The following is a 25,578-nucleotide window of genomic DNA, read 5'->3' on the forward strand; positions in this document are numbered from 1 at the left end:
AATGGGCGTAAAAGTTCCTACTGTGACTGTATTACTGTCAGTCTCTCCCTGTATGCCTGTCATGATTTGCTTTACATATTTAAGTGCTCTCACTTGGGTGGGGCTGCAGGGAATCCAGAGGGTGCAGCTATTGTCCTCCCCCCTGGCTGATGCTGTTTGGAGGGGAGTGTTCCACCCGAGAAAGGTGGTGTCTGCCGTGTGGGAGAGTGACTCAGCACAGGTATCCTGGTGGCTGTCCCTTCAGTTCTCTCGTTTATAAGGCGTCTCTCCAGCTAGTCTTCAGCTGGTTATTTGGGATGCCTTTCCTATAATTTAGTTGTCATGCCAGTTTGGTCCTGGGAGGGGGCTGGTGTAGCTTCCACCTAATCTGCCGCCATCTTGGACCCAAAAATCTTCAGGCTGTAGCTAACTGGAATTGAGAGTTGAACTAGAAAATGGGAATGAGTTCTCTAGAACTAGCCTCAGTCTTCTTGAAGTTCGTTAGAAAATTGCAGTAGAAAAAAAGCATTTTATCTGAAATGCTGTTGATTTCTCCCCACTGGAATGTTATGAATTATGTAGTAGGCCACTTGGTTCTGTTCCAGAGCAGGTTTGGGGCAGTTTTTCTTTTATAGGCTCAAGGTCCTCATGGAGTGCAGTCAAGTTTTCAGGGGTCTGCGGTGAAGAGCTGTGTAAAACTAAGCTGAGGACAGGATAGGTGTTTTACTCTGAGAGCCTCAGGGAGCTGCCGAGGGAATTTGGAAGCCCAGCCATTAGCATTAGCAGTGCACTAGGCACAGTGTGAGGCTGGAGTGGCCTGGGTGGGTGTTAGCAGAATCCTTTAATTTCCCAGGGAAAATGATGAGGGCTTTGAGTGCGGCCCTTCTGTCCCTTACCCCTCCTCCCTCCCCAGCCCCTCCACGTGGAATAGCTCTGAGACAGGAGCATAGCTGGGGGTGGAGGCAGGACTTAGTAGCTGCTTCTTCTCCAGAGGAGTAGGTTTTAACTTTTAAAATTGAGACCGTGATTGTTCTTATCACAATGAAAGAAAGATGATGATGTTGAGATGAGAATGAAGAGGTGTTAGAGGAAGCAGCCAGACTGAGATAAGAGCTCAGAGAAAGGAGTCCAGGCCCCCGGTTCAGGGTAAGGGACAGGCGGACTCTGCCTCCAGCCCGGGGCCCAACTGCTCTGCCCCCTCCTTCCCAGCTGGTCCCATCTGTGTCCCGAGGTCCCAGAAGCAGTTTGAAGAGCAGAGGCTTCGAGGCAGGCCCCTTTTGGCCTGTTCAAAGCCATTTTCTCCTTGTTTGATTTGTCTAAGCAGGCCCAGGGCCAGCCCAGATGCAAAGGGGTGGAGAAATATATTTCCCCTTTTGATGTGAGGACTGCCCCATGTCACACTGCAAAAGAGTGTGGACACAGGGAGGCATTAAACAAAGCAGTTCCAGGGCCATGCTGTCATCTGGGCTCAGCCTTGGCCTTGAGGCTGTTCTCAGTTACTGCTGCTATAATTTGCTTCATTACATAAGATTCTACCCTTCCTCAGAAATCTGCAGGCTGAATCTGCTTTAGTCCTCTGTGGGGCATCTGCCGAGGTTAAGATAGAACCTTCACATGTGCCCTTGTCCCAGGTGACATACCTGCTGACACATGGTGATCTTTGCTGTGTTTTCTCGTCACTGTCAAAGGATTTAGGGCAGAGGTGTAGCCAGGTTGTGAGAAATGTGAGGGAACCTGACCTCAGGGTGCAGTGCATTTGCAGTGGTTTGGTGGGGGGGGTCAGACCTCTCAACTCTCCTCTGGTTTCTCTGTGGTCTTACTGTTTGCTATCGTCTCTGTTCTCTTTTGTTGTACCGTTTAATCGCCGTCAGGTGAACAGGTTGCCATAAAAGTAACACTGCATAATTCCCTGATACAGATTCTATGGGCATATTTGAGAATATGCCTTTCTTACACTTCATGTGGAGAGAGTGTTGTGCTTAACTTTTATTCCTGTTAGAAACCTACATTCAAAATGAATAATTATTCTCATTTTGCTTTTCTAATGTCATCCAGGTTGCAAAAATATCTGCGTCTAAGGACTCGGGAGGACTTATTTATGGGAGCAAAGGCAGTGAGTGAGTCATACCTGCAGGCTGGGAAATGAGAATTCACTTGAGCCTCGTCATCCAGTCAGGAGGTTTCCTAGGCAACCATTTGTGCAGTAATTAAAAGATGAGGAGCAAAGAGGTATGTACTTGGAAATATTAGCCCTCAAATGCAATCCCTGTTAGATTGAGACCTCAGTACTCTTTTTTTTTTTTTTTTCATTTAAAAGCTTAACACTTAATTGTAGAAAAACACACTAGTAGGACGTGTGTGTGTTATGTTTTGTCCTTCTCTTTTTACTACTTTCTCTCTAATGGGAATGTTTATATTTATTAATGCTGGCTCATTTGGGAGAGCAGAGGAGAAGTTACTGCTGTGACGGTACTCGGAAAAGCCATCATCTTTCCTTGTGCCCGTTTGAGTGCGTTGTCAGTAGGAATTCTAGGGTGTGGAGAAGAGAAGCTTATTAATCATTTGTTTCTTCTTTCAGTGCTTGAGTTGATACTTGCTTATTCCAGTGCTTTAGTTATTTTAGTCTACCTTAGACGACCGGCACATACCGCTCTGTGGCTCGGGAGAAAGTAGCAGGCTCGTCCATTCTTGAGTAGGAATGAGGACTCTTTCGCCAAGTACACGCAGGCAGCCTGGGTTTCCTGCAGGTTCTCCTTTGTCTCTCCACTCTCATCCTTTTCACACAGGTTTCTGCTGCCGTGTGGCGGTCATGTCTGTTTCTCTCCGAAACACTAACACTCTCAGACTTTATTTAACGTGGACTTTCCTGAAATTCCCTTTTAGTAAGTAAGGGGCATCGGGAAAGAGCAAACTCCTGCTGGTTACGTGACAGACTCATTTTCAGTAGGGCTAGAAATCTGAAAAGAACCAGAATATTAAGATACTAACAGTGCCATTTTTAAAGAGGGTTATATTATGACCCTTGAACCAGCTGTTGTGAAGAAATGTGAAACTCATAAAATACAGCAGCAAATGGCTGCTTTCTCCTGGAGCCTGGAGGAGCCAGCTCCCCACTCGGGACACCCGTGGGCTTCAGGAGCCTTTGGAGCTTGTAGCCACAGTCATCCGAGTTTTCTATTGAACGTCGCTGCTGATTGATTCCCTTCTGTTGCCAATAACTTTGAGACTGTGCTGCAGAAATGTGGCAGATTAAGTAGGTGAACTTGGTCGGTCCCCTCTCCCCCTCCTCCCTGGGTCTGTGGAAGAAATTGTGACAGCGGTACCTGTTTGAGCCAAGGCTCTGGACACTGTGTTTTCTGTAGCAAAAGTGAAACAGGTTTAATTCTTAGACAGACTGTGTGTGTAAATGCACTTACTTAATCCTAAAGAAAACCGTTCTGACACTGACATTTCAGTGGCATCGGTGATGCAGTTCTGCCCTTAATTTTAACTTGTTTCATTTAATTACATACTTGAAGTGCCAGGCTGTAGTTTGTGAACTGCCTTAAATGATTTTTAAACCAGGTGGGTTATAAATATAAAGAAGGTAATGCTTTGGCTTATGATTTTTAATAAATACATTTCCACATTTTTATAAGATAAACATCAATTTATTAGTTGATTTGCGATGCATTCATTCACTGAATTTCTGCTCTTTGCCAGTCACTGTGCTGGGCATAGGGGCTACAGAGATGGAGACTCTGTCTGTATGTTAGAGGTGCTGGCAAGTCCAAAAGGAGAGACATTTAAATAACCAGGGTTATAATGATGGGAAAACCTTGTGTAGCACTTACTGCACATGCCAGGCACTGCTCTGAGGGCCTTGTAGACATTGGTTTTAACTTGTGAATTGATACAAAAGCCCTATTAGGTGTTGCTGTTATTTTTTCTATTTTTCACATGAATGAATTAGGGCCCAGGGAGGTTAAGTACTTGTCTAAGGTCATCAAGCTTGTTTGGTTGACATGCAAATGTACTAAGTGCATTAACAGAGCTGTTCTTGCAGGGAGAATGGAGACTAGAGGTGTGGGTGTCAGTGAAATTTCCCCAAAGGAGGGGTCGTACCTGAGCAGGTCTGTTCCTCTATTCAGAGAAATAGAGAAGTCATGAAATATCAGGGTGGCCAAAAAGTACACTAAGTTTTTTCTGTGAAATAAAAGACACACTTTTCATTTTTACCAGTGACTGTTGATTCGGATATTTTGAGTGAGTTGGCTCATCTTCCTCACGTAGAGTGTTTATTGTTCTCTGTTAGTGTCTCAACCTGACCACTGTCAAGTTCAGCTGGTCTCCTCCATCGCAGAGCATCGACTGGTGCGCAGTCTGCGGCGGGAAACCCCGCAGACCACTGCGACACTGGGTCAGTCACAGCGCCCGTACTCCACACGCGGCACAAATCTTTTTGTACATTTCAGTTGCGTTTTTATCATTCTTGAAATAATAAAGCAAAATATGCCAAAATTGTTGCTTATTTTCTTCTGTCTTTGATATTAAAATGGCTTCACAAAAATTAACCAATTTTGATGTTTTTAAAAAATGCACACTGATACGACAGCTGCCACAATACAGTCTAACAAAATTGCTGAGAACAAAGTTAAAGACAACGAAGCGCTACTATCACTGTCTTACAGAAAAAAAACAAGGGAACTTTTTGGCCACCCCAGTACTTGCTTAGTAACACAAAATGCTGCGTCATAAATGGGTTCATAGGTTGAATCGGTGACAAGGTAAGAGAAGATGGTGAGCTAGTAAAAATGCACCAGATTCCTGCATCTTCAGTACAAAAGACAAGGGAGAAAGAGTTCCAATTTAAAGGCAAGCCTTTGTTTCCAGCTGGTGTGAGATGTGATAAAAACTTGGCACTTAAAAATTCTAATAGAAATAACTGATTTACTTAACTCTGTCAGTGTGTGGGTAAATGTGTGACCCCTTTTAAAGATACTAAGGTGCATTTCATAATCACCAAAGGTTTTATTTTAGGAAACCTGTAACAATCCATAGAAATAGTCTATTATTTTGTACAAAGTAGGGGGAAACACTCATTCATATCTTTCAGATTTAAAAATTGGCAGGCATTACCAATTAGGTAGGTTAATTTTACTATTACAGAGATGCAAAATTATTCCGAAGATGGAATTGCTGGTGCCCATCCTTGGCCCTGGCCCACTAGGTCTTGGCTTCTTCACCTTCCTGTAACGAAGAAGGTGGCCTTTTGAGCATCAGCTGTGTGTCTCACCATGCCTTTGCACCCCCTGCAATTGTAACCTGCTGACTTTCTCACTACCCCAACCTCCCCTGATACCTGTACTCCACCCTGACCCAGCTTCATTGGATGACCCACCTGTATCCCTGACTGTATGGGTTTGGGGGCTTCTCATCCTCCATGATCTCACCACCTTCCAGCTCCCCACTCCCTAGACCTCAGCTGCTCATGGCTCAGGTCAGTAAGTCAGGGAGTCCCTATTTGACCACACCCACCTGTCCATCCACCTGGTCCTGCAGAGTTTACAACTCGTCTCTCCTCTGATGGCTCTGAGCTCCCTAGTCTGCTGGCTCCATTGCTCTGTGCCTGTCTGTTCCTCCTACCACCCTTTCCCTCCAGCCGAGCACCCATGGACCAGGTTTTAAATCTCTGTCTTGCCAAAGCCGTACACTTCCTGACCATCTTGTCCTTTGCTTGCACCCGGGCTGCTGAGCAGTGTTGGAGAAAATCCTACAACAGGGCAGACTGGCACCTGTTTGCATGAACTCAGGGATTGCCCAGCACTGGGCGGTGGCTGCACCGTGTTACTCAGGTTGCTGTCGTTCCGATCGTGCATAGTGACCGTTACTAGGCTAATTCACCCTTCAAATGTGTGATGCCCCTCCTCCCCCTTGCTCTGGTCAGGTGATGCACTCGTGTAGCACGGCTCCATCCCACCTGCCACTGAGCCTCCTCTGTCCCTTGGGATCCACCACCTGATGACCTCCGGGTTTTTCTTCTTCCTGTTGCACTGCCTTTGTCATCTTGGCTGGTTTCATCTCTGTCAAACTGACTTCTCTCAAAAGGCAAGTACTAATGTCTGTTTCCTCACTGCAGTGAAATGTTCTTAAGCTTTTCTCCTTTGCCTTCTGCTGGAGGAAGACTGGGATTTATGGTAGAATGGCAGGACCCGGACGCTCTCGTGCTGTGTGTGTGTGGTGAGCCTGCATGGGCCTCACTCTGTGATCTTAGCTGGATGCTACGCCAAGCCATAGACAGTAACTGTCTCCCGTGGCTACTGAATCGTTTCACACTCTGTAGAAATAGTCCCTAGAGGGGAAGGTTTGATTGGCATCTTTCAAATTAGAAGGTGGCAGGAATTCCCCAGATAGATCAGTTTTACTATTAGTGTTCTAAAGCGTTGCTTTCAGTGTGGCACACCAGTGCCCTGTGGATTATGTCCCCCTCCTGCCAAGGAAGCCGAGATCCGTTCTGCCTCAGCCCCTGGCGTGCTGACTCTTTGATCCACTGTTGGAGGCTTGCTGCCCACTTTCCCGTTGCTCCTCGTAAACGCCGCCACTCCCACCAGCCACCTCTGTGAGGCTCCATAGTCCTTTCTTTTTTAACTCTTTTTTAAATCATAGCTCTTTGTTTGGCTCTTCACGTAAAAGTATGAACATTCAGGAGACATTATTCATCAATTTATCAACTCATCTGTTCTAGAGCTGGACACTTGCGAGTGCAAAGATTGTGAGAATGACACACCTTCTGGTGATCGTAAGGGAGAAACATCTGGACGACACAGTAATTCAGCACTTTTTCATGAAGGCTGTGAAAGTTGGTGCTGAGCATTTCATACCCGTCATTGTATATGATCTTTAAAGAAGCCCATCATGCTGCTGATTCTGTCCCGTGTTCTGGGAGGGCACCGAGGCTCTGAGGCGTGCAGCCATTTATTTGATCAGTCTCCCAAACAGCAGCCGCACAGAGGGTCACAGTCTGAGTTTGGCTGCAAAGCTAGTGTTTTTTATTAAATTTATCTCATTGTTGTTCAAGTACAGTTTTCTGTCTTTTACTCCAGTTCCAGCCCACCTCGCCAGTGCTCCCCACCTCCCTGAAGCTCGTGGTCTTAAGTGCCATGAGCATGGCTGCTCTGCTCCCCATGTCGCCTCTTTAAGAAGATGGGCCACAAATAGAAGAACTCACCGTCTCTGACAGATTGTGTAACGTTGAATATTCGCTTTAAAGAGGAGCTGCGAGGAGCTGGAGAACTAGCTAGCGGGGAATCACGTCGTGGTGTTTTTATTCCTCCATTGGTTTCTGCATAATTGCTGAAGGGCAGAATCCTTAGTCTGCCTGAAAATTATACTGCCTTTATTCAGTTTATAATGCATTTGTTAGCACTGTGATTCTCACGTGTAACATGTTCTCACTGAATTGTTTTATTTGCCACTTTGTTACCTTCTTAAAGAGCCAACTTCAAACTTATAAAGACACAGGTGGCAAACACAAGGGCTGTGGGCCAAATCCAGGCCTCCACCTTGTTTTATCCAGCCTGGACCTTATTTCTACCCGGTGGCAGCGCTGAGCTCTTGCTTAACTGTTAAGGAGCAGTTAAACCTGTATACAGTCCTAACATTACATCCAGCCCTTTGAAGGCAACCGCGAGGCTGACGTGGCCCCCAGTGAAAATGAGTTCGACACCCCTGCTTTAAAATATCTCCCCATGGGTTTGAAATTTTAAGTACCTTACTTACATCTGAAAGGCGTAAGAGAGATGTAGCTAGTTCTCTTTTTATACCTGAAAGAGGTAAAAAGGCAGGGTTATCGGTTATAGAGGGATATATAGGAGCTACTTTCTAGATCACTGAAGGCAGTGGTTTAATTCTAATAGTCCAGTTGTATCTATTTCAGTTAGCGGGAGACCAGCATCTCCGCACTTCTCTGAGGAACTTACCTGCTTGTACCTGGGTCTGGCCTGGCCCTACTCACGGGCAGTAGGTTTCCATTTTTTCTGGAGTGTGTGTGTTTCCTGTGTTCTGATCATAATGTCGGGTTGGCCAAAAAGTCCATTTAGTTTTTTTCTGTAGAATAAAAGACATATTTTTATTTTACCAATAACTTCATTGATTTGGATATTTTGAGTATGTTGGCTGTCTCTCATGTGGTATAACGTTGATTGTTCTCAGTTAATGCCTCGATTTGATTGCTGTCAACTTTCAACTGGTCTACCCAGCTGTGGAGCTTTGTCCAGTGAGAAATCTCCAGTACGAAACTTCGCAAACCACTTTTGACATGTTTGACCAGTCACAGTACCTTCTCCATATGCTGCTCAAATCTTTTTTTTGTGTTTCAGTTGCGTTTTTACCTTGAAATAATAAAGTATAATATGCCAAAAATGCCACTTATTTTCTTCCATCTTCAATTTTAAAATGGCTTCACAAAAATTCACCAATTTTGGTGTATTTTTAAATGCACACTGATATGGCAGTTGCTATAATACAGTCTAACAAAGTTTTTGTGAATGAAGTTAAAGACAACTAAGCACTATGAACACCATCTTGCAGAAAAAAAAAAACTTTTTGGCCAACCCAATAGTTCCTACCTTCTCTCCCATTTCAACTCCTTTTGTTTTTATTGTTTTATTCAATTTCTTATTTTTAAGTATATTTTATTGATTATGCTATTATAGTTTTCCCACTTTATTCTCCCTTTTATCCCATCTCCGCCCTGCCCCTGCAGCTCTCCAGCATCCCCCCCCCCTTAGTTCATGGGTTGTACGTACAAGCTCCTTGGCTTCTGTTTCCTGTTCTGTTCTTAAACCCCCCCATTCTTGCCCTCCCTCTCCCCACTGAAAACCCTCCATGTGATCTCCATTTCTCTGGTTCTGTTCCTGTACTAGTTGTTTGCTTAGTTTGTTTTTCTTTTAGGTGTGGTTGTTAATAACTGTGAGTTTGCTGTCATTTTACTATACATGTTTTTTTATGCTCTTTTTCTTAGATAAGTCCCTTTAACATTCATATAATAAGGGCTTCGTGATGATGAACTCCTTGAACTTGACCTTATCTGAGAAGCACTTTATCTGCCCTTCCATTCTAAATGAAGGCTTTGCTGGATAGAGCAATCTTGGATGTAGGTCCTTGCCTTTCATGACTTGGAATACTTCTTTCCAGCCCTTTCTTGCCTGTAAGGTCTCTTTTGAGAAATCAGCTGACCATCTGATGGGAACTCCTTTGTAGGTGACTGTCCCTTTATCTCTTGCTGCTTCTAGGATTCTCTCCTTCATTTTAATGGCTAATGTAATTGGGATGTACCTTGGTGTGTTCCTCCTTGGGTCCAAATTCTTTGGGACTCTCTGGGCTTCCTGGACTTCCTGGAAGTCTATTTCCTTAGCCAGATTGGGGAAGTTTTCCTTCATTATTTGTTCAAATAAGTTTTCAATTTCTCGCTCTGGTTCTTCTCCTTCTGACATTGCTATGATTTGGATGTCAAACACTTAAAGTTGTCCCTAAAGTTCTTAAGCCTCTCCTCATTTTTTTTGAATTCTTGTTTCTGTATTCTGTTCCTGTTAGATATTTATTTTTTCCTTTTGTTGCAAATCACTGATTCAAGTCGGTTTTCTTCCCTTCACCATTGGTTTCCTGTATATTTTGCTGTGTTTCACTTTGTGTAGCCTTCATTTCTTCCTTCGTTTTGCAGTGAAGCTCAATCAATTCTGTGAGCATCATGATTGCCAGTGTTTTGAACTCTGCATCAGATAGATTGTCTGTCTCCTTGTCACTTAGCTCTTTCTCTGGAGTTTTGATCTGTTCTTTCATTTGGGCCATATTTTTTTGTCTTGGGACACCTGGCCTGTTACCTAGTAAGGGGGGTGGAGCCTTAGGTGTTCACCAGGGCGGGGCATCCTCTTTGCTGTGTTGTGGTGCTGTCTGTGGGGGAGGAATCAGAGAGAGAACAATGCCATTTGCTCGCTCTGCTTTAGCCCCGCTTTCCAACAAACTCTCCTGTGAGACTAGGAGTTTCTCCCACCTCACAACACCCGAAGTATTTTACAGCTAGAGGTGTTGAGTCTTCAGTGTCCCATTCAGCCAGCCCTGCCTCTGCCTGCGAGGTCCACCCCATACCGCCTCTCCACCCAGCTGCCCATCTCCACCCCTTCTTCCAGTCTGGATGAACGTTTCTTTAACTCCTGGGTTGTCGGAGTTCCATGCGGTTTGACATTCTGGCACTTCTGGTTGTTTATTGTTTTTAAATTGGTGGTTATCCTTCTTTTGGTTGTGTGAGGAAGTGAAGCGTTTCTGCCCCCGCCTCCATCTCAGCCTATTGTCTTATTCTAGACAAACAATTCACATATTATTTTGAGAGGCTATTTTGAGAACTGTCTACTCAATAAATACTAAGCATTACTCCCAGCCAGGTACCATTCTGAGTGCTGGGGATGTGGCAGGGCCCAGAACGGCATCTCTGCCCTTTCTGAGCTGTTGTCCGGGTGTGGGAGCCACCCAGGGCACCAGTGAACGTGTGATAACTGCGTCAGATGATGGGAAGCGCTGCGAAGAAAAGTGGAGCTGAGGAAGGGGCAGAGGGGAGTGGGAGTGGAAGGGCATGCTGCTGCGGAGGCGACATTTAACCAAAGACTTGAGTATTTTAGTCAGGTTGGGCTGCTATAACAAAACTGGCGTAGACTGGGAGGTTTAAGAACAACAGACATTTGTGTCCTACAGTGTGGAGGCAGAAGTTTGAGATCAGGGTGCCAGCAGGGGTGGGGCCTCGGTGGGAGGCACCTTCCTGGTTCTCACATGGAGGAGAGAGGGCATCTGCCTCCTGTCTCTTCAGAAGGGCACTGATCCCAATGGTGAGGGCTCCACTCTCATGGCCTAAGCACCCCCCTGCCCCCAAAGCCCCACCTCCAGATAGCCTTGGGGGTTAGGGCTTGAACATCAAAGGTCCGGGAGAACACAGCATTCGGTCACCTCACCCTCAGTGGGGTGAGGAACGCATTCCGGGCACAGAGGACTGCAAGTTCACAGGCAGCAGGATGAGACTGCGCTCGGCACGTCAGAGGAGCAGTCGGTGGCCCCAGCGTCGTTGCTGGAGCCAATGGGCAACAAAGGAAAGAGCGTTTGGAAATGAAGTTGGAGAGGTGCCCTGGGTCCAGTCCCTGTAGGGCCCTAAACTGGGGACCAGTTTAACTTCTACTCCCAGGACATGGGGAGCTTTTCTGAAAAGAGGAAAAGATAGGTTAGGAGTTCTAATTTTAAAAAGTTCTTTTGGATGCTGGGGTGGGGGCCCAGAGTGGAGGCGGAGTGGTGTACGTGAGAGGAGGTGGTGGCTGAGGCTGGGTTGGTAGCAGTGGGGGTCGGGGGAGGTGGTTGTGGGGGGACTTGGGAGGTAGATCTGGTACAATTTGCTAATAGATCAGTCGTGAGATGCGGAAGAAAGAAGAGCCAAAGGTGGTTTTGAGGTTTTTAGACAGTGCAGCTAGGTGAAGGAAGGTGCCAGTTACAGAGATAGGGATAGGAGGGATAACGTTACAGGGAGGATGTTGGTGGGTGTTGTGTGACAAGGGTTTCAGAGTCAGATGTATTTGGGAAACATATTCTAGAGCATGACCAGGACAGCAGAGTGGATGGGACAGAATGTGGGGGCGAGCCCAGGCAAACCAGTTTTCTGCATCCCCTCCTTTCATCACCTGAGAATGAAACACTGCAGCCATTAAGCAGCCGCTTTCTAGGTCCCCTCCTCCTAGCCCTGGCCAGTGCGTCAACTTTTTTACAGAGCACAAGAAAGCAGCTTTCATTGTGGTTGAATTTTTACTTTTTACCTTAAGAGGTTAAAAAAAACACTATCAGCATTCCCATCCAGGGTTACTGTCTGATGGTATAATACATTAGAACAGTCAGCTAATTAATTTAGTCCACCCACAATTGGTTTATCATTTTCTTGACCACAGTCATAACGATGGCACTGATTATTCACATAGCGCCAACCACAGTGGTTGGGTGAAGCCGGAGCAGTGAGGGGTGTACTCACAGTTTCCTGGGGAATTCTCTTACCACTGTGGGAAGGGAACAGGGCATTTTCCCACAGTGCTAGATTCCAGTAGTGTGCCTAGTGCGGGTTCCTTAGGGACTGTGGGTAGGAAACAGCAGAACAACACGACAGAATATTGACAGAGAGTAACCGGAGAGCAGTGGGTTTTACAGCATCACTCAGCGTGGGCAAAGGACAAGATTCTGTTGGGAACACTCCCAGGTCGATTGCAAAGAGCAGGGTGGTAGGGGCCCGCAGAGCGGGTGTGCTGGGCCAGCGTAACCCCAGGCTCACAGTGTAGGTCTCAGTGTGTCTGATGATGGAATGTTGCCCTCCCTTCTACCTTTTTTAAAAACAGATTTTGTTTGTTTGGGGTTTTTTTAGGTAAAATGTGCATAACGTAAAATTAGCCATTTTCAACTGAACGGTTTGTTGGCATTTAGTGCATTAATGTTGTGCAACTACACCTCTATCTAGTTCCGAAACATTTCCATCACCCGAACAGAAAACACTGCATCCATTAAGTGGCCACCCCAGACTCGCCCTGCCAAGCACCTTAACCCTCTTCATGGGGCACGAGGAAGCAGCTTTGAGTGTTGATGGATGTGCAGGTTGCCTAGGACCAGGAAGCCTGCACTGGGGATGCTAGCTTACAGGCATTATTTGAAACACCATTCAGTTGTGGAGGGCATCAAGAAATTATGTAAAGCGATGAGAACACTGGATCATTATTGCTTTCTTTACAAACTGGGACTTGAAATATCCCAAAGTCTGGAGATGTGACCATTCTTAGAAGTACCATAGTCCTAGTCCTTTAGGAACCAGGTTTTAGAAACCTAGCAGTACATATTTCTAGAGTACCTGGTGAGCTAAGAGAATGGAGAAAAATACAAGAAGTAGAAGGAATCTCCCTTCCATATCTTTTCCTGTTATGGAGTATATGTTCGTGTCCCGATCCCCTGATACTCACATATGGTATCCCTAACCCCCAGTCTTAATGGTATTAGGAGATGTAGCCTTTGGGAGATAATTAGGATTCGATAAGGGCAAGAGGGTAGGGTTCTAATGATGGATTAGCTCCTTATTAGAGGAGAAAGAGGGATGGGTGGAGCCCGACCCCTCTCCGCCCTGTGCAGCCGGAGGTGGCTGTCTGCAAGCCAGGAAGTGAGCCCTCAGTAGAATTGGACCATGCTGGCACCTTGATCTCGGATTTACAGTCTCCAGAACTGTAAGAAATACATTTCTGTTGTTTAAGGCCCCCAGTCCATGCTCATTTGTTCTAAAATAGCCTGCTTGACTACGACAGTTTGCCTTTTTATTTACTTGTTTTATGGGTTATCCATGCCCACTGTACAAAACAAAATAATTAAATTCAAATAATATAGTGGTATATCCAGTTCAAGTAAAAAGTTGTGTTTTTTCCTTCTACTTGTAATCCCTCTGAGTTAGCTATTTTAATAACTTGAGGTTTATTCTCTCAGATCTGTGCCATCTAGTAAGGTAGCCATTTGCCACTGGTGGTTATTTAAATTCAAGTTAACTACAATTAAATATGCATAGGTGTTCAGTTCTTCAGTCATATGAGCTGTATTTCAAGTGCTCAGCAGCCGTATGTGACTAGTTGCTACCATGTCGGACAGTGTAGCTACAGGGCATTCCCATCATTGCAGAATGTGCCATCGAACAGCACTGTTCTGGGTGAGTTCTGTTGGTGTACAGACGTGTATGTGCATGTGCATGCGAGGCCTGTCCAGAAAGTATCCAGCCACACACTATGAAAAATAGGGACGTTTATTGAGGAAGATACAAGAAACATTCTACCATAGGACAGTGACACCTCAGTCCCCTTCAAAGTAGGCACCTTGGGACCTCACAGAGTTCTCCCAGTTGCCATCAGCTGCCCCCTCATATTTTCCTGAATCTCATCGAGAGTCTGAAATCTCTTCCCTTTCAAGGGTGATTCTAGTTTTGGGAATAGCCAGAGTCGCAGGGTGCCAAGTCTGGGTCATAGGGGGCTGAGTCACCTGGGTGATTTGATGTTTCACCGAAAAACTCTGCATGAGAGGTGATGCATGAGCAGGCGCATTGTCGTGATGAAGCTGCCAATCACCAGTTGACCATAGCTGCAGCCTTCTGAGTCGTCTGAGTAGTTTCCATGGAGGAATGTTCAAGCTTCATGAAAAATTGGATGCAGATTTCTTTCTCCTCTTGCTCAATCATTTTGAATGTGATGGCCACACGGTACATGTGCTCACTCAGTGGCATCTACCACCCCCACTAATACAGTGAAGTCGCCATTGTTCACGCATGTGCCTTCCAGTGCCCTGTCCTTGGCTGCCAGGTGACGTCAATGCCATGCAAACCATTCTGGTTATGTTAGTAGTGGTTAGTAGTAGTCTGTTCCAGACAGACTGTATGTGTGTGTGTGCGTGTGTGTAGATGCACAGTTGACGTAATAATTGTATTATATACACTCTACTGCAATGTGTTTTTTTCACCTAACAGAGTAACTGTTACTTTAGTGTGATCCACAGGAAACATCATGCCAGGAAAAATTTTAAACAGAGTGCATAATTAAACAGAGTTCTAGTAAATTAAAACTATTTTTAGATTGTAGAGGTAATTGCAACGTATCTTTAATGCTTGTTCCGAATTTAAGCAAAATATTTTTGGAAATAGTCCACTCAGCCTTGTGTGTGTTAAGAAAGAAGATTCAGGACATCTTGAGGTTAATTTGCTGTGTTTACCGTACATATTAATACACACACTTTTTTTTACTATTTTTCTGTTTTATAACTGGGCTCTTCATCTTTTTCTATCTTCCCATTATTCAGTAGACCAGCACTGGTAGCCACTAGGTACATGTGGTTATTTAAATTAAAATTGAGGAACTACATTGTACTGGCCAGTTTCAAGTGCTCACGAGCCACATGTGGCAGGTGTTGGACAGTGCGGACATGGAACGTTGCCAGTTTGCAGAGGGTTCTCTTGGACGGCGCTGCACTGGAAGCTTCCTTCAAATGCGTTCCTATTAAATGCAGTGGCTTGTGCACAGGTGAGGGTTGGGGACTCTGCCCAGGAGGGCATGCTGGAGTTTCTAGGCGTGGGTGGAGAGCTCGCTCTGTCGTGCCTGCCCCACTCCAGATTCTGATTCTTCTCTCAGAAGGTGCGTGTTTATCTTTTGAGAATTAGTGTGTCATAGTAAGTTAATTGTGGGAAAGGAAATTGGTCCAGATAGCTTTTCACAGTAAGAATTGGTGATTGTTTAACACACATACTGTTAAACAGCACCTGCCTATAACAGTAAATGTTACCATTCAGTGTAGAATAGAAAATATTTAGTAATGTTAGTTAACTACAATGAGTGCTGACAAAAAGGAAAATGACAAATAATAGAATGTTTGAAATGCATCCTTTTGTGCAAAACAGGCTATATTTGTGTTGCCATTTGTCATCTGGACTAGTTTATAATAAGGAAACAGGAGTAGTTCCGTCTGGAAGAGAATCAGTACCAGGAGACACGGGGGTCAGAGAACGACTTCGTCACTGTGCAGCCTTCTCTTTACGTGCCTTGTAACTGTGTGCTTGTAGTAAAAAAAAAGTCAGCCAATAAAATAAGGAAGGAGAAAATAAAACACATCCTTAAAATGTGCAGGATGCAGAATAGACTGTTTAGGAGGTAAAGAGCACTTAGGACAGAAAGAGTTCATCATACGGCCAACCGAGAGCCAGGGCTGGCCAGAGGTTTCGCGTGACCCTCGGATGAAGGAAGGCTCCGCAGGCCCCGGGCACCCCAGGACTGAGGTCATGCCATTTCTCATGGGCTGGGTATTTTGTGCCAATTAAAGCCATTTAAAACTGTTCTATTATGTATAATGTAATACATTTTAGAAGAAAAAACATTCCTAGTACTGAATTATTTTTTTCATGCAGTCTTTCTTACCATAGTTCAGGAAATGCTGGTTTAAACTCCAGGAAATACTCAGCCCAGAAAGATGAGGTAGAAAAGAAATTGTTCCAGATCTAGGGCGCCCTGCTCCATTTCCAGCCTTTCAGAAAGATGAACACTGGTGTTAATTGAGTTTAATTTGAATAGCAATGCACTGCCACTTACTCGGCACATACTGCTCATGTGTGAGTCACGTGAGCACTGAGGATGGACTTCATCGTTCACACTGTCCCTTCTCCCCCCATCCTTTGCTTACAACTCTATCAACGATCACGAGGCAGGAAGGTCCAGCAGCATCAGTCCCTGGGCTCTGGGGACAGAGCTGTCTTCTTCTACCACCAAGTTCCTGTATTTCAGCTTCCAGGGGACATGGCATCAAAAATGGAGTGGCTGTATAGTGAACGGAGGTCTTACTAGTTTTTTAAAACAGAAACCTGTAATTCTGCAAAATTATTATTTTTTCTTCTTAAAGCAAGTTGCTAGGATCTGTACTTTCTCAGGAAAGAAAATTAAGGGGAGAAACTATGGTTAAAACTGGTTAGGGGAATGTTATGTCCTAAACTGCGTATGTTACAAAGGAAATGTTGTTTGCTATGGAAGTTTAAGGCAGCGTTTCCCAAAGGCAAGGACAGTTTTCAGAATGTTTAACAACCAGCACAGCAGGGGAACCCGGACATTCAGAAAGGATGCCAGCCTCAAGTAGTTGGTGTGGCTGCTACCTGCGTGCACAGACGGAAGGTGACTCCTGCCCAAAGTGAAGCTGTGTGAGATGGGAGCTGTTTGGGGGTATCGTGGTGGAGCCAGCCTGCTGGTTGTCCCCCAGTATCCATAACCACTTCTTTACTGAGTCACTGGGCCCCCACATCATAGCTGGGGCAGATGGCAGCTGTAGAGCCTTGTGATTAAATCTTGGTTAATGGGAGGTATGTGGTGTCATGTGGTCCTCTCCAGAACCTTCCCTAAGGGACGATATGTGTCCCCCTTTGCCCTTTGTCTTTCTGGAATGTGGGTGTCACCCTCTTGGCCCATGAAATTGAGGTCACACGTGGTGGAGCAACAGTGTAGATGGAGGGGACACTCACCTTGCTGGACTTTTCCCTGATGAAGAAAGAAACTCCTCTTGTTGAAACCACTGATACTTTGGGCTTTCTGTCACTCTCAGCCAGACTGAATTCTGACTAATGCAGGTTCCTGATGTGCGAGGCAAATTCAATTTTATCTTAGTCAAAACTCTAACCACCCTGGGACCGAGGCGTTCTTGTTCTAGTGTGATGGACTAGGAGCCTGAGGTCAACTTGCTCAGAGACCCCCGGGTAGAGCCAGCATGGAATGGAAGTCCATGTCCGAGCTCTCTGACCGCCCGCCAGGAGCTCAGTCCTCACTTCACTCAGTGACATGAAACTCAAAGAAGGGGCATGTGCCACATGGTTTTGTAACATTCACGCTTTGGCAGAGTCCCAATTTTGTGGATTTTTTAAAAAGACGTTGGGTTTTTCAGAGAAATTCATTTGTGGCTTTTTGAAAGTGACAAACATGTTAACTGCCTTTCAGTCAATAATACTTATCAGAAAAACTTTTTTTTTATTTCAAAGAAACCTGTCTTTTTCCACTAATTTCCAGTATTTGCTTGTCATTTGCTAACTGGGACATTTCTAGGAAAATAAAGAATAGTGCGAGGAGAGGTTTTGTTGTTCATTTTCTTCAGTTATATCAACATGAACAAAATTCGGGATGTTTTAGAATTCTCCTTACTATGCAGTAATAACTTCAGAACATTCCCTATACTCAGTATGTGATAACATAGAAATTAGGATGACAGTGGAAAGAGGGCCATGTTTTTTTTGGATTGTCACTTGAAGACAGCCTCAGCTGCTGGCATTTCTGCAAGACTTAGGCGTGGAACCTCAGATGGCTGCCTGTCCTGCGGCCCTGGGCCAGGCAGGCCGGCAGCTGATGCCTGGAGGGCAGGTGGGGCCCAGCAGGCTGGGGTGGCTGGTCCGCTGGGTGCAGTGCAAAGAACTAGTTGGCAGCAGAACCTTCCGTAGAGACAAGGATCCTGACCTACAGCCAGTGCTGCTGTGGGTGCCCTGGGTGGTGCTTCAAGTTCACTTGTTTTTGTCACCTTACAGTGGACTCTGAACTGAGCATATCCCTGGGGAGCACTGGGTCTGTAGGATTTGCTCTACAAAAAAGGATTCTGTGATGTTTCCTGTGGCAGATAACTTAGGGAGAGTGCTGAGTTCTAATCCTCCTTCTGGAAATTTACAGTGCACAACTTAGCATTTTTAAAAGTCTCACGTGTTAAGAAATCTAACTGTTGAGCACAGTTTCTGAAACTTACTTGAAAATGGAATTACACCTTTTAAAATTTAACCTCCTGTGGAACTACTTCATGATTCTTTATATAGGCAGTTAGTAATGGTCTTGGAAGTTACTCTCTGAGCAGGCTGAGTTCCCAGGAAGCCGCAAGCTTCGAATCTTGCTGCCGACATGGGACTTTTCTTGCTGTCCTGTTTGCTCTCACATGCCAGGCTGCATTCTCTAACGGTCAGGGCCTCTCTGCGTGTGTGTGTTTCCATAGAAGCAAAACTTCAGTGCTGCACATGCCTCTGAGGCCATCTCATGCTGCATTCTCACCTGCTGGTTGAAGAAACTGAGGTTTAGAAAGGTGAAGTCACTTGCCACAGCCAAACAGCTAGTAAGTAAGGATGCCAGGGCCAAGGTCTCTTGATGTGCCTTTTGTCACTTCTTAGTAGAAATTACTTGAGTTTGTTTCTTACTTTCAAGGTTTTCTTGTGGCATCTCCAGACTGGGAAGGGATAGGAACAAGTGAGTTGATGAGTGATTTTCTGCCACAGTCTGGGATAGGCGGGATGAGCAAAAAGGGAGCGCCCACGGGGGCATAGATGGTGCCCAGTAAAGAAGTGTTCTGAAACGTCATTTTATTTGTGTCTAACAATGACTTAAAGTAAGCTGTCTTTGCCAGAGAATGCAGAACGTGAGTTACTTCCAGTGGCATCTAAGCAACGAACAAATGAACAAGTCAACAGACAAGGCTGTGGCTCTTGCCATAGTTCATAGGGTTGGGGCCTGTCTCCGCCCATCCAGAAGTGCTCGTTAGCTGTCAGAGGCAACATCTGTCTGTTTTTTATGGAGTTAAGGGTTCAGAAAGAGTGATTTGGGGAATTTTTGGTAAGACCCAGGGTACTGATGCCAGTAGGCCTGAACTGTTTTAATTTTATCTTTATTTCGTGGTGAAGATCATAGAAGACCTTTGCTCATTGACTACTATGTGAAATTGGATCTGTTTGTTGTGAGGGGTTTTCTTCTCTGTTTCATTAAGTGTCAGAATAGCACCTGCCATAGATGTTTGTGAAGTTAATCTGAGTATTTTTTACACTTTTATAAGATACTCTCTCTAGTCTTAATAATGAAATATTACTATTTATGTGCTGTAACCAAAACTTTCTATTTATGCCCTGTTTTGGTGGTGCTACATGTAGGATAAAAGCTGTAGTTTGACCTCAAAATGTAAGGGTATTAAGTTTTTTTCCTGACAGCCAGAAAGGAAGAAAAGTATCCCAAGGTCGTAGCATTGTCGTATCTGTTAAATCCATCAGGAAAACTCGCAGGACGCCAAACTACAGCACAGCCTCCAGAATCTCCCTTCTCGGCTGCCGCCTCTCATCTCCTACGTAAAGATTTAAAATAATTTTTTGCCTTGGTTAATGGACAGTAGCAATCAATGTCTATTGAAATTCTGAGAATAAGTTTAAATTAAACCAAAAATGCAGAAAATTACAGAATAAATCTTATTTCTTAAAAAGGGAGTGTTTTCCACTTTTTTATTAATAAGTAATAATGAACGTTTGTGATTTAAAAAATATATATGAATATATTTTAGAGCAGATGTAGATTCACAGCAAAATTGAGAGGCAGGTAGAGATTTCGTATGTGCCCCCCACACCCAGGTATAGCCTCCCCCATTTTTTAAATTTTTTTATTTTTTAATTGATTATGCTGTTACAGTTGTTCTTTTCCCCCCTTCATTCCCCTCCACCCTACCCCCCCATCCCCACCATTACCCCCCCTTTAGTTTATGACCATGTGTCTCAAGTCCTTTAGATTCTATATTTCCCATGCTATTCTTGCCCCCCCCATCTATTTTCTATCTACTGTCTATGCTACTTATTTTCTGTACCTTCTCCCCCCATCTCCTCCTCCCAGTCCCCTGTTGCTAACCCTCCTTGAGATCTTCATTTCTATGTTTCCACTCCTGATCTAGCTGTCCTTTTAGTTTGCTTTCATTTTAGGTGTGGTTGTTAATAACTGTGAGTTTGTTGTCCTTTCACTGTTCATGTTTCTTTAACTTCTTTTTCTTAGATAAGTCCCTTTAACATTTCATATAATAAGGGCTTGGTGATGATGAACTCCTTGAATTTGATCTTATCTGAGAAGCACCTTATCTGTACTTCCATTCTAAATGAAAGTTTTGCTGGATAGAGCAATCTTGGTTGTAGGTCTTTGGATTGCATGACTTGGAATACCTCTTTCCAGCCCCTTCTTGCCTGTAAGGTCTCTTTTGAGAAATCTGCTGACAGTCTGATGGGAACTCCTTTGTAGGTGACTGTCCCCTTAGCTCTTGCTGCTTCTAGGATTCTCTCCTTCATTTTAATCTTGGCTAATGTAATGATGTGCCTTGGTGTGTTCCTTCTTGGGTCCAACTTCTTTGGTACTCTCTGAGCTTCCTGGATTTCCTGGAAGTCTATTTCCTTTGCCAGATTGGGGAAATTCTCCTTTATTATTTGTTCAAATAAGTTTTCCACTGGTGGCTGTGCCTTTCCCCCTTCTGGTACCCCTATAATTCGGATGTTGGAGCGTTTAAAGATGTCCTGGAGGTTCCTAAGACTCTCTTCATTTCTTTGAATTCTTGCTTCCTGACTCTTTTCTGTTTGGCCATCATTTGCTTTCTTCTGGTCCACTCCATTGATTTGAGTCCCAGTTTCCTTTTCATCGCTATTGTTTTCCTGTGCAATTCCATTCATTTCAATTAGTTTCGCCTTCATATGTTTCTCTAATTTGTGGCTATAATCAACCAGTTCTGTGAGGATCCTGATGACCAGTGTTTTAAACTGTGCGTCTGAGAGTTTTGCTATTTCTTCATCGCTTAGATCTATGGGCTCTGGGACTTTGAGAACTTGCGACATTTTTGGTCTGTTCTGGCCCTTTAAGTGTGAGAAGCGGTGCCTTGGACTCCGAGGTCGCTGGGTTGTGACGCTGTATGTGGGGGCGTGGTCAGAGCGGGGAAATGGCGGCGCCCTCCACTGCCGCTTGCGGAGGGGACGATGGCCCAGTCCAACCGCCCACTCCCTCGCCTGTCCGCTCGCGCACAAATAGGCGACCACAGTCAACACGCAGCACCGCTTCCCCGCTGTCTCCTCCGCAGTCGCTCACCTGGTGGCTTGCTCGGTGGCTCACTAGGTCCAACCCTGCATCTGGATTCGCCCGTCTGGCTTCCACGCCTGAGTCCGTCTGGCCGAGTCCTCCTGCGCAACCCCTCACCAACCGCTGGTTTCGCCCCTTACCGGTCAGGCTGAAGAATTTGTTGTTAACGGACTTCCGAAAAGTTCAATTTTCCGTGTTCTGGCTGTGTTTTCTGTTGCTAATATTTAGTTGTCCCTAAACTTGGTTGTGTGAGAAGGCGTGGCACATCCACCTATGCCTCCATCTTCTAGCCTCCCCCATTTTTAACATCCCCCACCAGAGCGGTACGTTTGTTAGCGGTGATGAACCTACCTTGACACATCAGACTCAGCCCACGTCTTGGTGTTGTACCCTGTGGGCTTGAACAAATGTATAATGACATGGAAGCGTCAAACCCTCTGGGCTCCACCTGCTCGTCCCCCTGCCCCCCATCTTGTCGAAGCCTCAGCAACCACTGATACTTAACTGCATCCGTAGTTTTACCTTTTCCAGAAGATCCGTAGCTGGAATGTAGCTAGTACCTAGACTCTGAGTCATAGTTTCTCTCTTATTTACGCCACAAGGGTAATAGATGAGGGCCTAAAATGCTGATTCTAGAGGCTTTTTCTGAGGCAGAAAACTTCTCTAATTGCTGTTAAGTAAGTAAGAGTTGTGAGGATATTACAGTTGGGAGAAAAGTCAGTTTTTTGCGTACGGCTATTAATTTTACTTCCGTGGAACCGGAGCCTGGGAGGGATGAACATACCGCTGCTCCGGCCCCCGCTCCTCCGCGGCCGCGGCCTGGTCTGCTTCCCCCGCCACGCCAGCCGGCTCCCACAGGCGTCTTTGCCAGCCTCCTTTAGGCAGCACCTGCTTAGCAAAGGCTTACTTGATTCTTTTCTGTGCAGACAGACCTTCCTCTGGTGTCTCTGTCCACAGCTTGTCCCACTTCTGGTACCCCAGCGAGGGGGTTGACTTACAGGTCTGTCTCCCTCTCCAGACGGTGCCTTTCATAGGGACAGGGCCTGTGTGGTCTTCATATTGTGTCTCAGTTTGGGCCAGGCACACGGTCTGGAACACAGTAGGTCTTCAGGAATTGTTTGTGGAACTCAGCTTTCCACTTAACAGATTGGTGCTTTAGGATTTCTTTTCATTTTATCAAAGTCATTTTGTCTGTTTGAAATAGAATTAACTCACTGTCAGAATTGAAAAAAATCATAGTGTTCTCAATTACTTATAAGAGTAATTGCATCTTAATTTTTAAAATCCTCACCTGAGGATATGTTTATTGATTTTTGGGAGAGAAAGGGAGTGGGAAGAGAGAGAGACAGACATATCGACGTGAGAGGAAAACACCAGTTGGTTGCCTCCTGCACGTGCTCTGACCAGGTATTGAACTTGCAGCCTTTTTGGTACACGGGACAGTGGTCCAACCAACTGAGCCACCCGGCCTGGGCCACTTCTCAATCTTTACAAAAATACCACTGATGTTTTATCTTTACATTTTATTGTATAAATATCTCCCGATTGTGTATGCAATATCTATGGTACGACTGAGAATCTGAAGCTGATTTATTTCTTGCTGAAAGATTTAAGATGAAACTGAGACAAGAATCTGCTGTGCTTCATAAGTGTGTCTTTAGGTCATCCTGCTATGAGGTGCTTTCTTAGATTGAGTTCCCCTGAGAGAGGCGCGGAGGCCAGTGCAGCTAGTTATTTGGAAGGAGAAAGAAACACCTCGAGAGGGGGAAGTACCAGTAGTATAGCAGGCAAGTCACCACTGCAGGCACTTAAAGCCCAACTTTGCTGGGGACTCTGGAGCCAGTGGAAAGCCTGTGCCTCAGTGTATCCCACCTGAGGCTGAAGGACAGTGCCAGCAGTAAGTCCTGAAACTCTGCCTGCCTTGTGGCTTCTGTCCTTGCACACGGCATAAGCCCTGCAGCAGAAAGATGCTGCGACAGGCCAGAAAGAAGGGCCTGGACAGGTGGGTGGGGCCAGGTAGTGTCTGGTGCAGGCATAGCTGTGTGTGATTGCTTGGTTGACAGTTCAGTCTGGCGTTCCATATACAAACAGTATGAACTTACAGTAAGATTCTATGCTTTCTTGTAACATAGAATGAGTAAGTGATACATTGCTTGGCTAGCTTGCAGTCAGTGTTAATGTCCAATACCCTATTTTTGGGCACAAAGCAAAAGCTGGACTGTAGAGGATCATACTTTAGCATCTGTTGCCTTCTTCTGTCCCAGGTTTGTTTGAAACCTAAGTGACTGCTCCTAGCCAAGGAAACCATCCCCTAGTCAACTGTGCCTGCATCAGCTGAAGTACATCACTGGGACATTTCGTTTCATTCAGCGTGAGCCTACTCTCATGACCAAAGTAGTCCACATGTGTGCCTTTGTGACTTGAGTTAGAAGTGATAGTACTTTTCAGGACATGAAATACATGAAAGTAAAAAACTTTCTCTGCATATTTTCATAGTATAATTTCCTATTTCATGAGGAAGGGTGAAAAGCTGATGTACATACAGTGTGGCCTCCAACGCGAGCCTGGAAGTGGTGCTCTCACATTTCTTTTTTCTCCCTTCTGTCAGCAGATGGCGTCTGTTTCTTTTTTCTGTTTTCTTTGCCTTTTTATTCCTTTCTGCCCCCTCCCCCACTCACGGCAAAACGTTTGTCACCAGAATGGATTATTTGAAAGAAAGTCTCACTGCAACATGTCCTTTCAAAAGGCCAAGAAGGAAAGGAAGAAGCAGGGTTCCACTGCGTGCGGCACAGGACACCTGGCTCATTTTGTTCTCTGACACATTGATTAGCGGAACGCTCGTTTTCCTGGCAACAGCGTCACCAGTACCCCAACTGGGGCGGTTGGTGTGTGTTTCCCATGGACATGGAGAAAGGGGAAAGTGAACTTGGTGACTGTCCCTAAAGATATGTCAGCAAGAAGCTTTTCAACTTAATGATGAAGTAATCAACTAGAATACAGAAAAGTTTGTTCTGCATTCAGATTTTTCTAAGTGCTTTGAAGTAGCTAGGGAATAAGAGAAGCAAGTAAAATACTAAACCACCCCCCAAAATAAAATAAAATGTTTTACACTTGTTGGGCATTGTATCATCCAAATTCTGGTGTGGACTGTAATCTCCAGTCTACACCTGTGAAGTTCACGTTAGTGATCCCAACTGGCATGAAGACCTAGGCTTAGACCAGTGAATTCATAAGTCACAGAAGAAGGTGTATGCTCCACTCAGGGGTGGGAGATCTTCACAGTGCGGAAAGCCACTGCAACCACAAACAGTAATGCATGAGAGCCCTTCGGAGAAGTTTTAAGAGTGGTCTGAGCACAGTTGAGCTGCCCACCCCCTCTCATTTCCTCGACCACAGTTGTGCTGCTCCCAGGAGAACCTGTGGGAAGCTGGTTAGGGCACAAGAGAGGACGCTAAACCCATCTGTGCTAGAGCTATAAATTAGATGATGAATTCCATATCGAAATAATTGAACAGAAATTGCATCCCAGGTTAAGAGCTGTGGAGTCGGTGGTAGTCTGGCATATGTGAATGCATTCTGCTGACTTCATTACCGATGCTGTGGCCGGTCTCTCCTGCCCATTCACCTTTCCTGCACTTTCACAGGCCTCTCCATTTCTTGGATGGTCTAAGTAGCAAGTTGGAAAGCATTTATTTTTCCTTTGGCTCAGCAATCCTGTCTTGGTTGTAAAGCAAAGTCAAGGATGGGAGTTCAGTATGACCTCTGATGTTCTGTTGCTTATCCTGTCGGTCACAAATACATCATCTTAGAAAACTCAGTTTCTGAATACTTGTGTTTACTCATCAGTGAAATGAGGTTACTAATACCTATTTTCCTGGAGGGCATAGATTCCTAACATGGAATTCATAGATGGTCCCTCTTAAAACTATACGTGTAGGGTATTCCCGGTTTGCAGGCAGGGGCTGGACGGAGGAGTGGGGACTGCAGCTCAGCTGTCATGTGGCCTGTGGTGTGGACCATGGTTTTAGGCTGGAGTAAGAAAATTTAAAATGGCCTGCTCATAACAGGCAATAACCAGCCTTAGCAAGCTAGCCCAGAGCTCCTGTACTTCTGGCTAAGTGGCTGCAAGCCCAGCACTACCAGCAGCCAGCTTTGGATCACAGTTTGGCTT

At 45.2% G+C, this 25,578-nt stretch overlaps 1 long non-coding RNA gene across 2 annotated transcripts in view; it reads left to right on the forward strand.

Annotated features, from left to right (window-relative positions):
* Positions 1-25,578, forward strand: part of LOC119064267 (uncharacterized) — a 143,228-nt gene that overhangs the window by 57,544 nt on the left and 60,106 nt on the right. For both annotated transcript variants that reach the window (XR_008390073.1, XR_008390074.1), the window contains one exon: positions 2,035-2,208. This is a non-coding gene — a long non-coding RNA (uncharacterized LOC119064267). The remainder of the gene's footprint in view (positions 1-2,034; positions 2,209-25,578) is intronic.

This window comes from Artibeus jamaicensis, unplaced genomic scaffold, assembly GCF_021234435.1.
Source record: "Artibeus jamaicensis isolate MK-2021 breed Jamaican fruit bat unplaced genomic scaffold, CSHL_Jam_final scaffold_3307, whole genome shotgun sequence".
Lineage (NCBI taxonomy): Eukaryota > Metazoa > Chordata > Mammalia > Chiroptera > Phyllostomidae > Artibeus > Artibeus jamaicensis.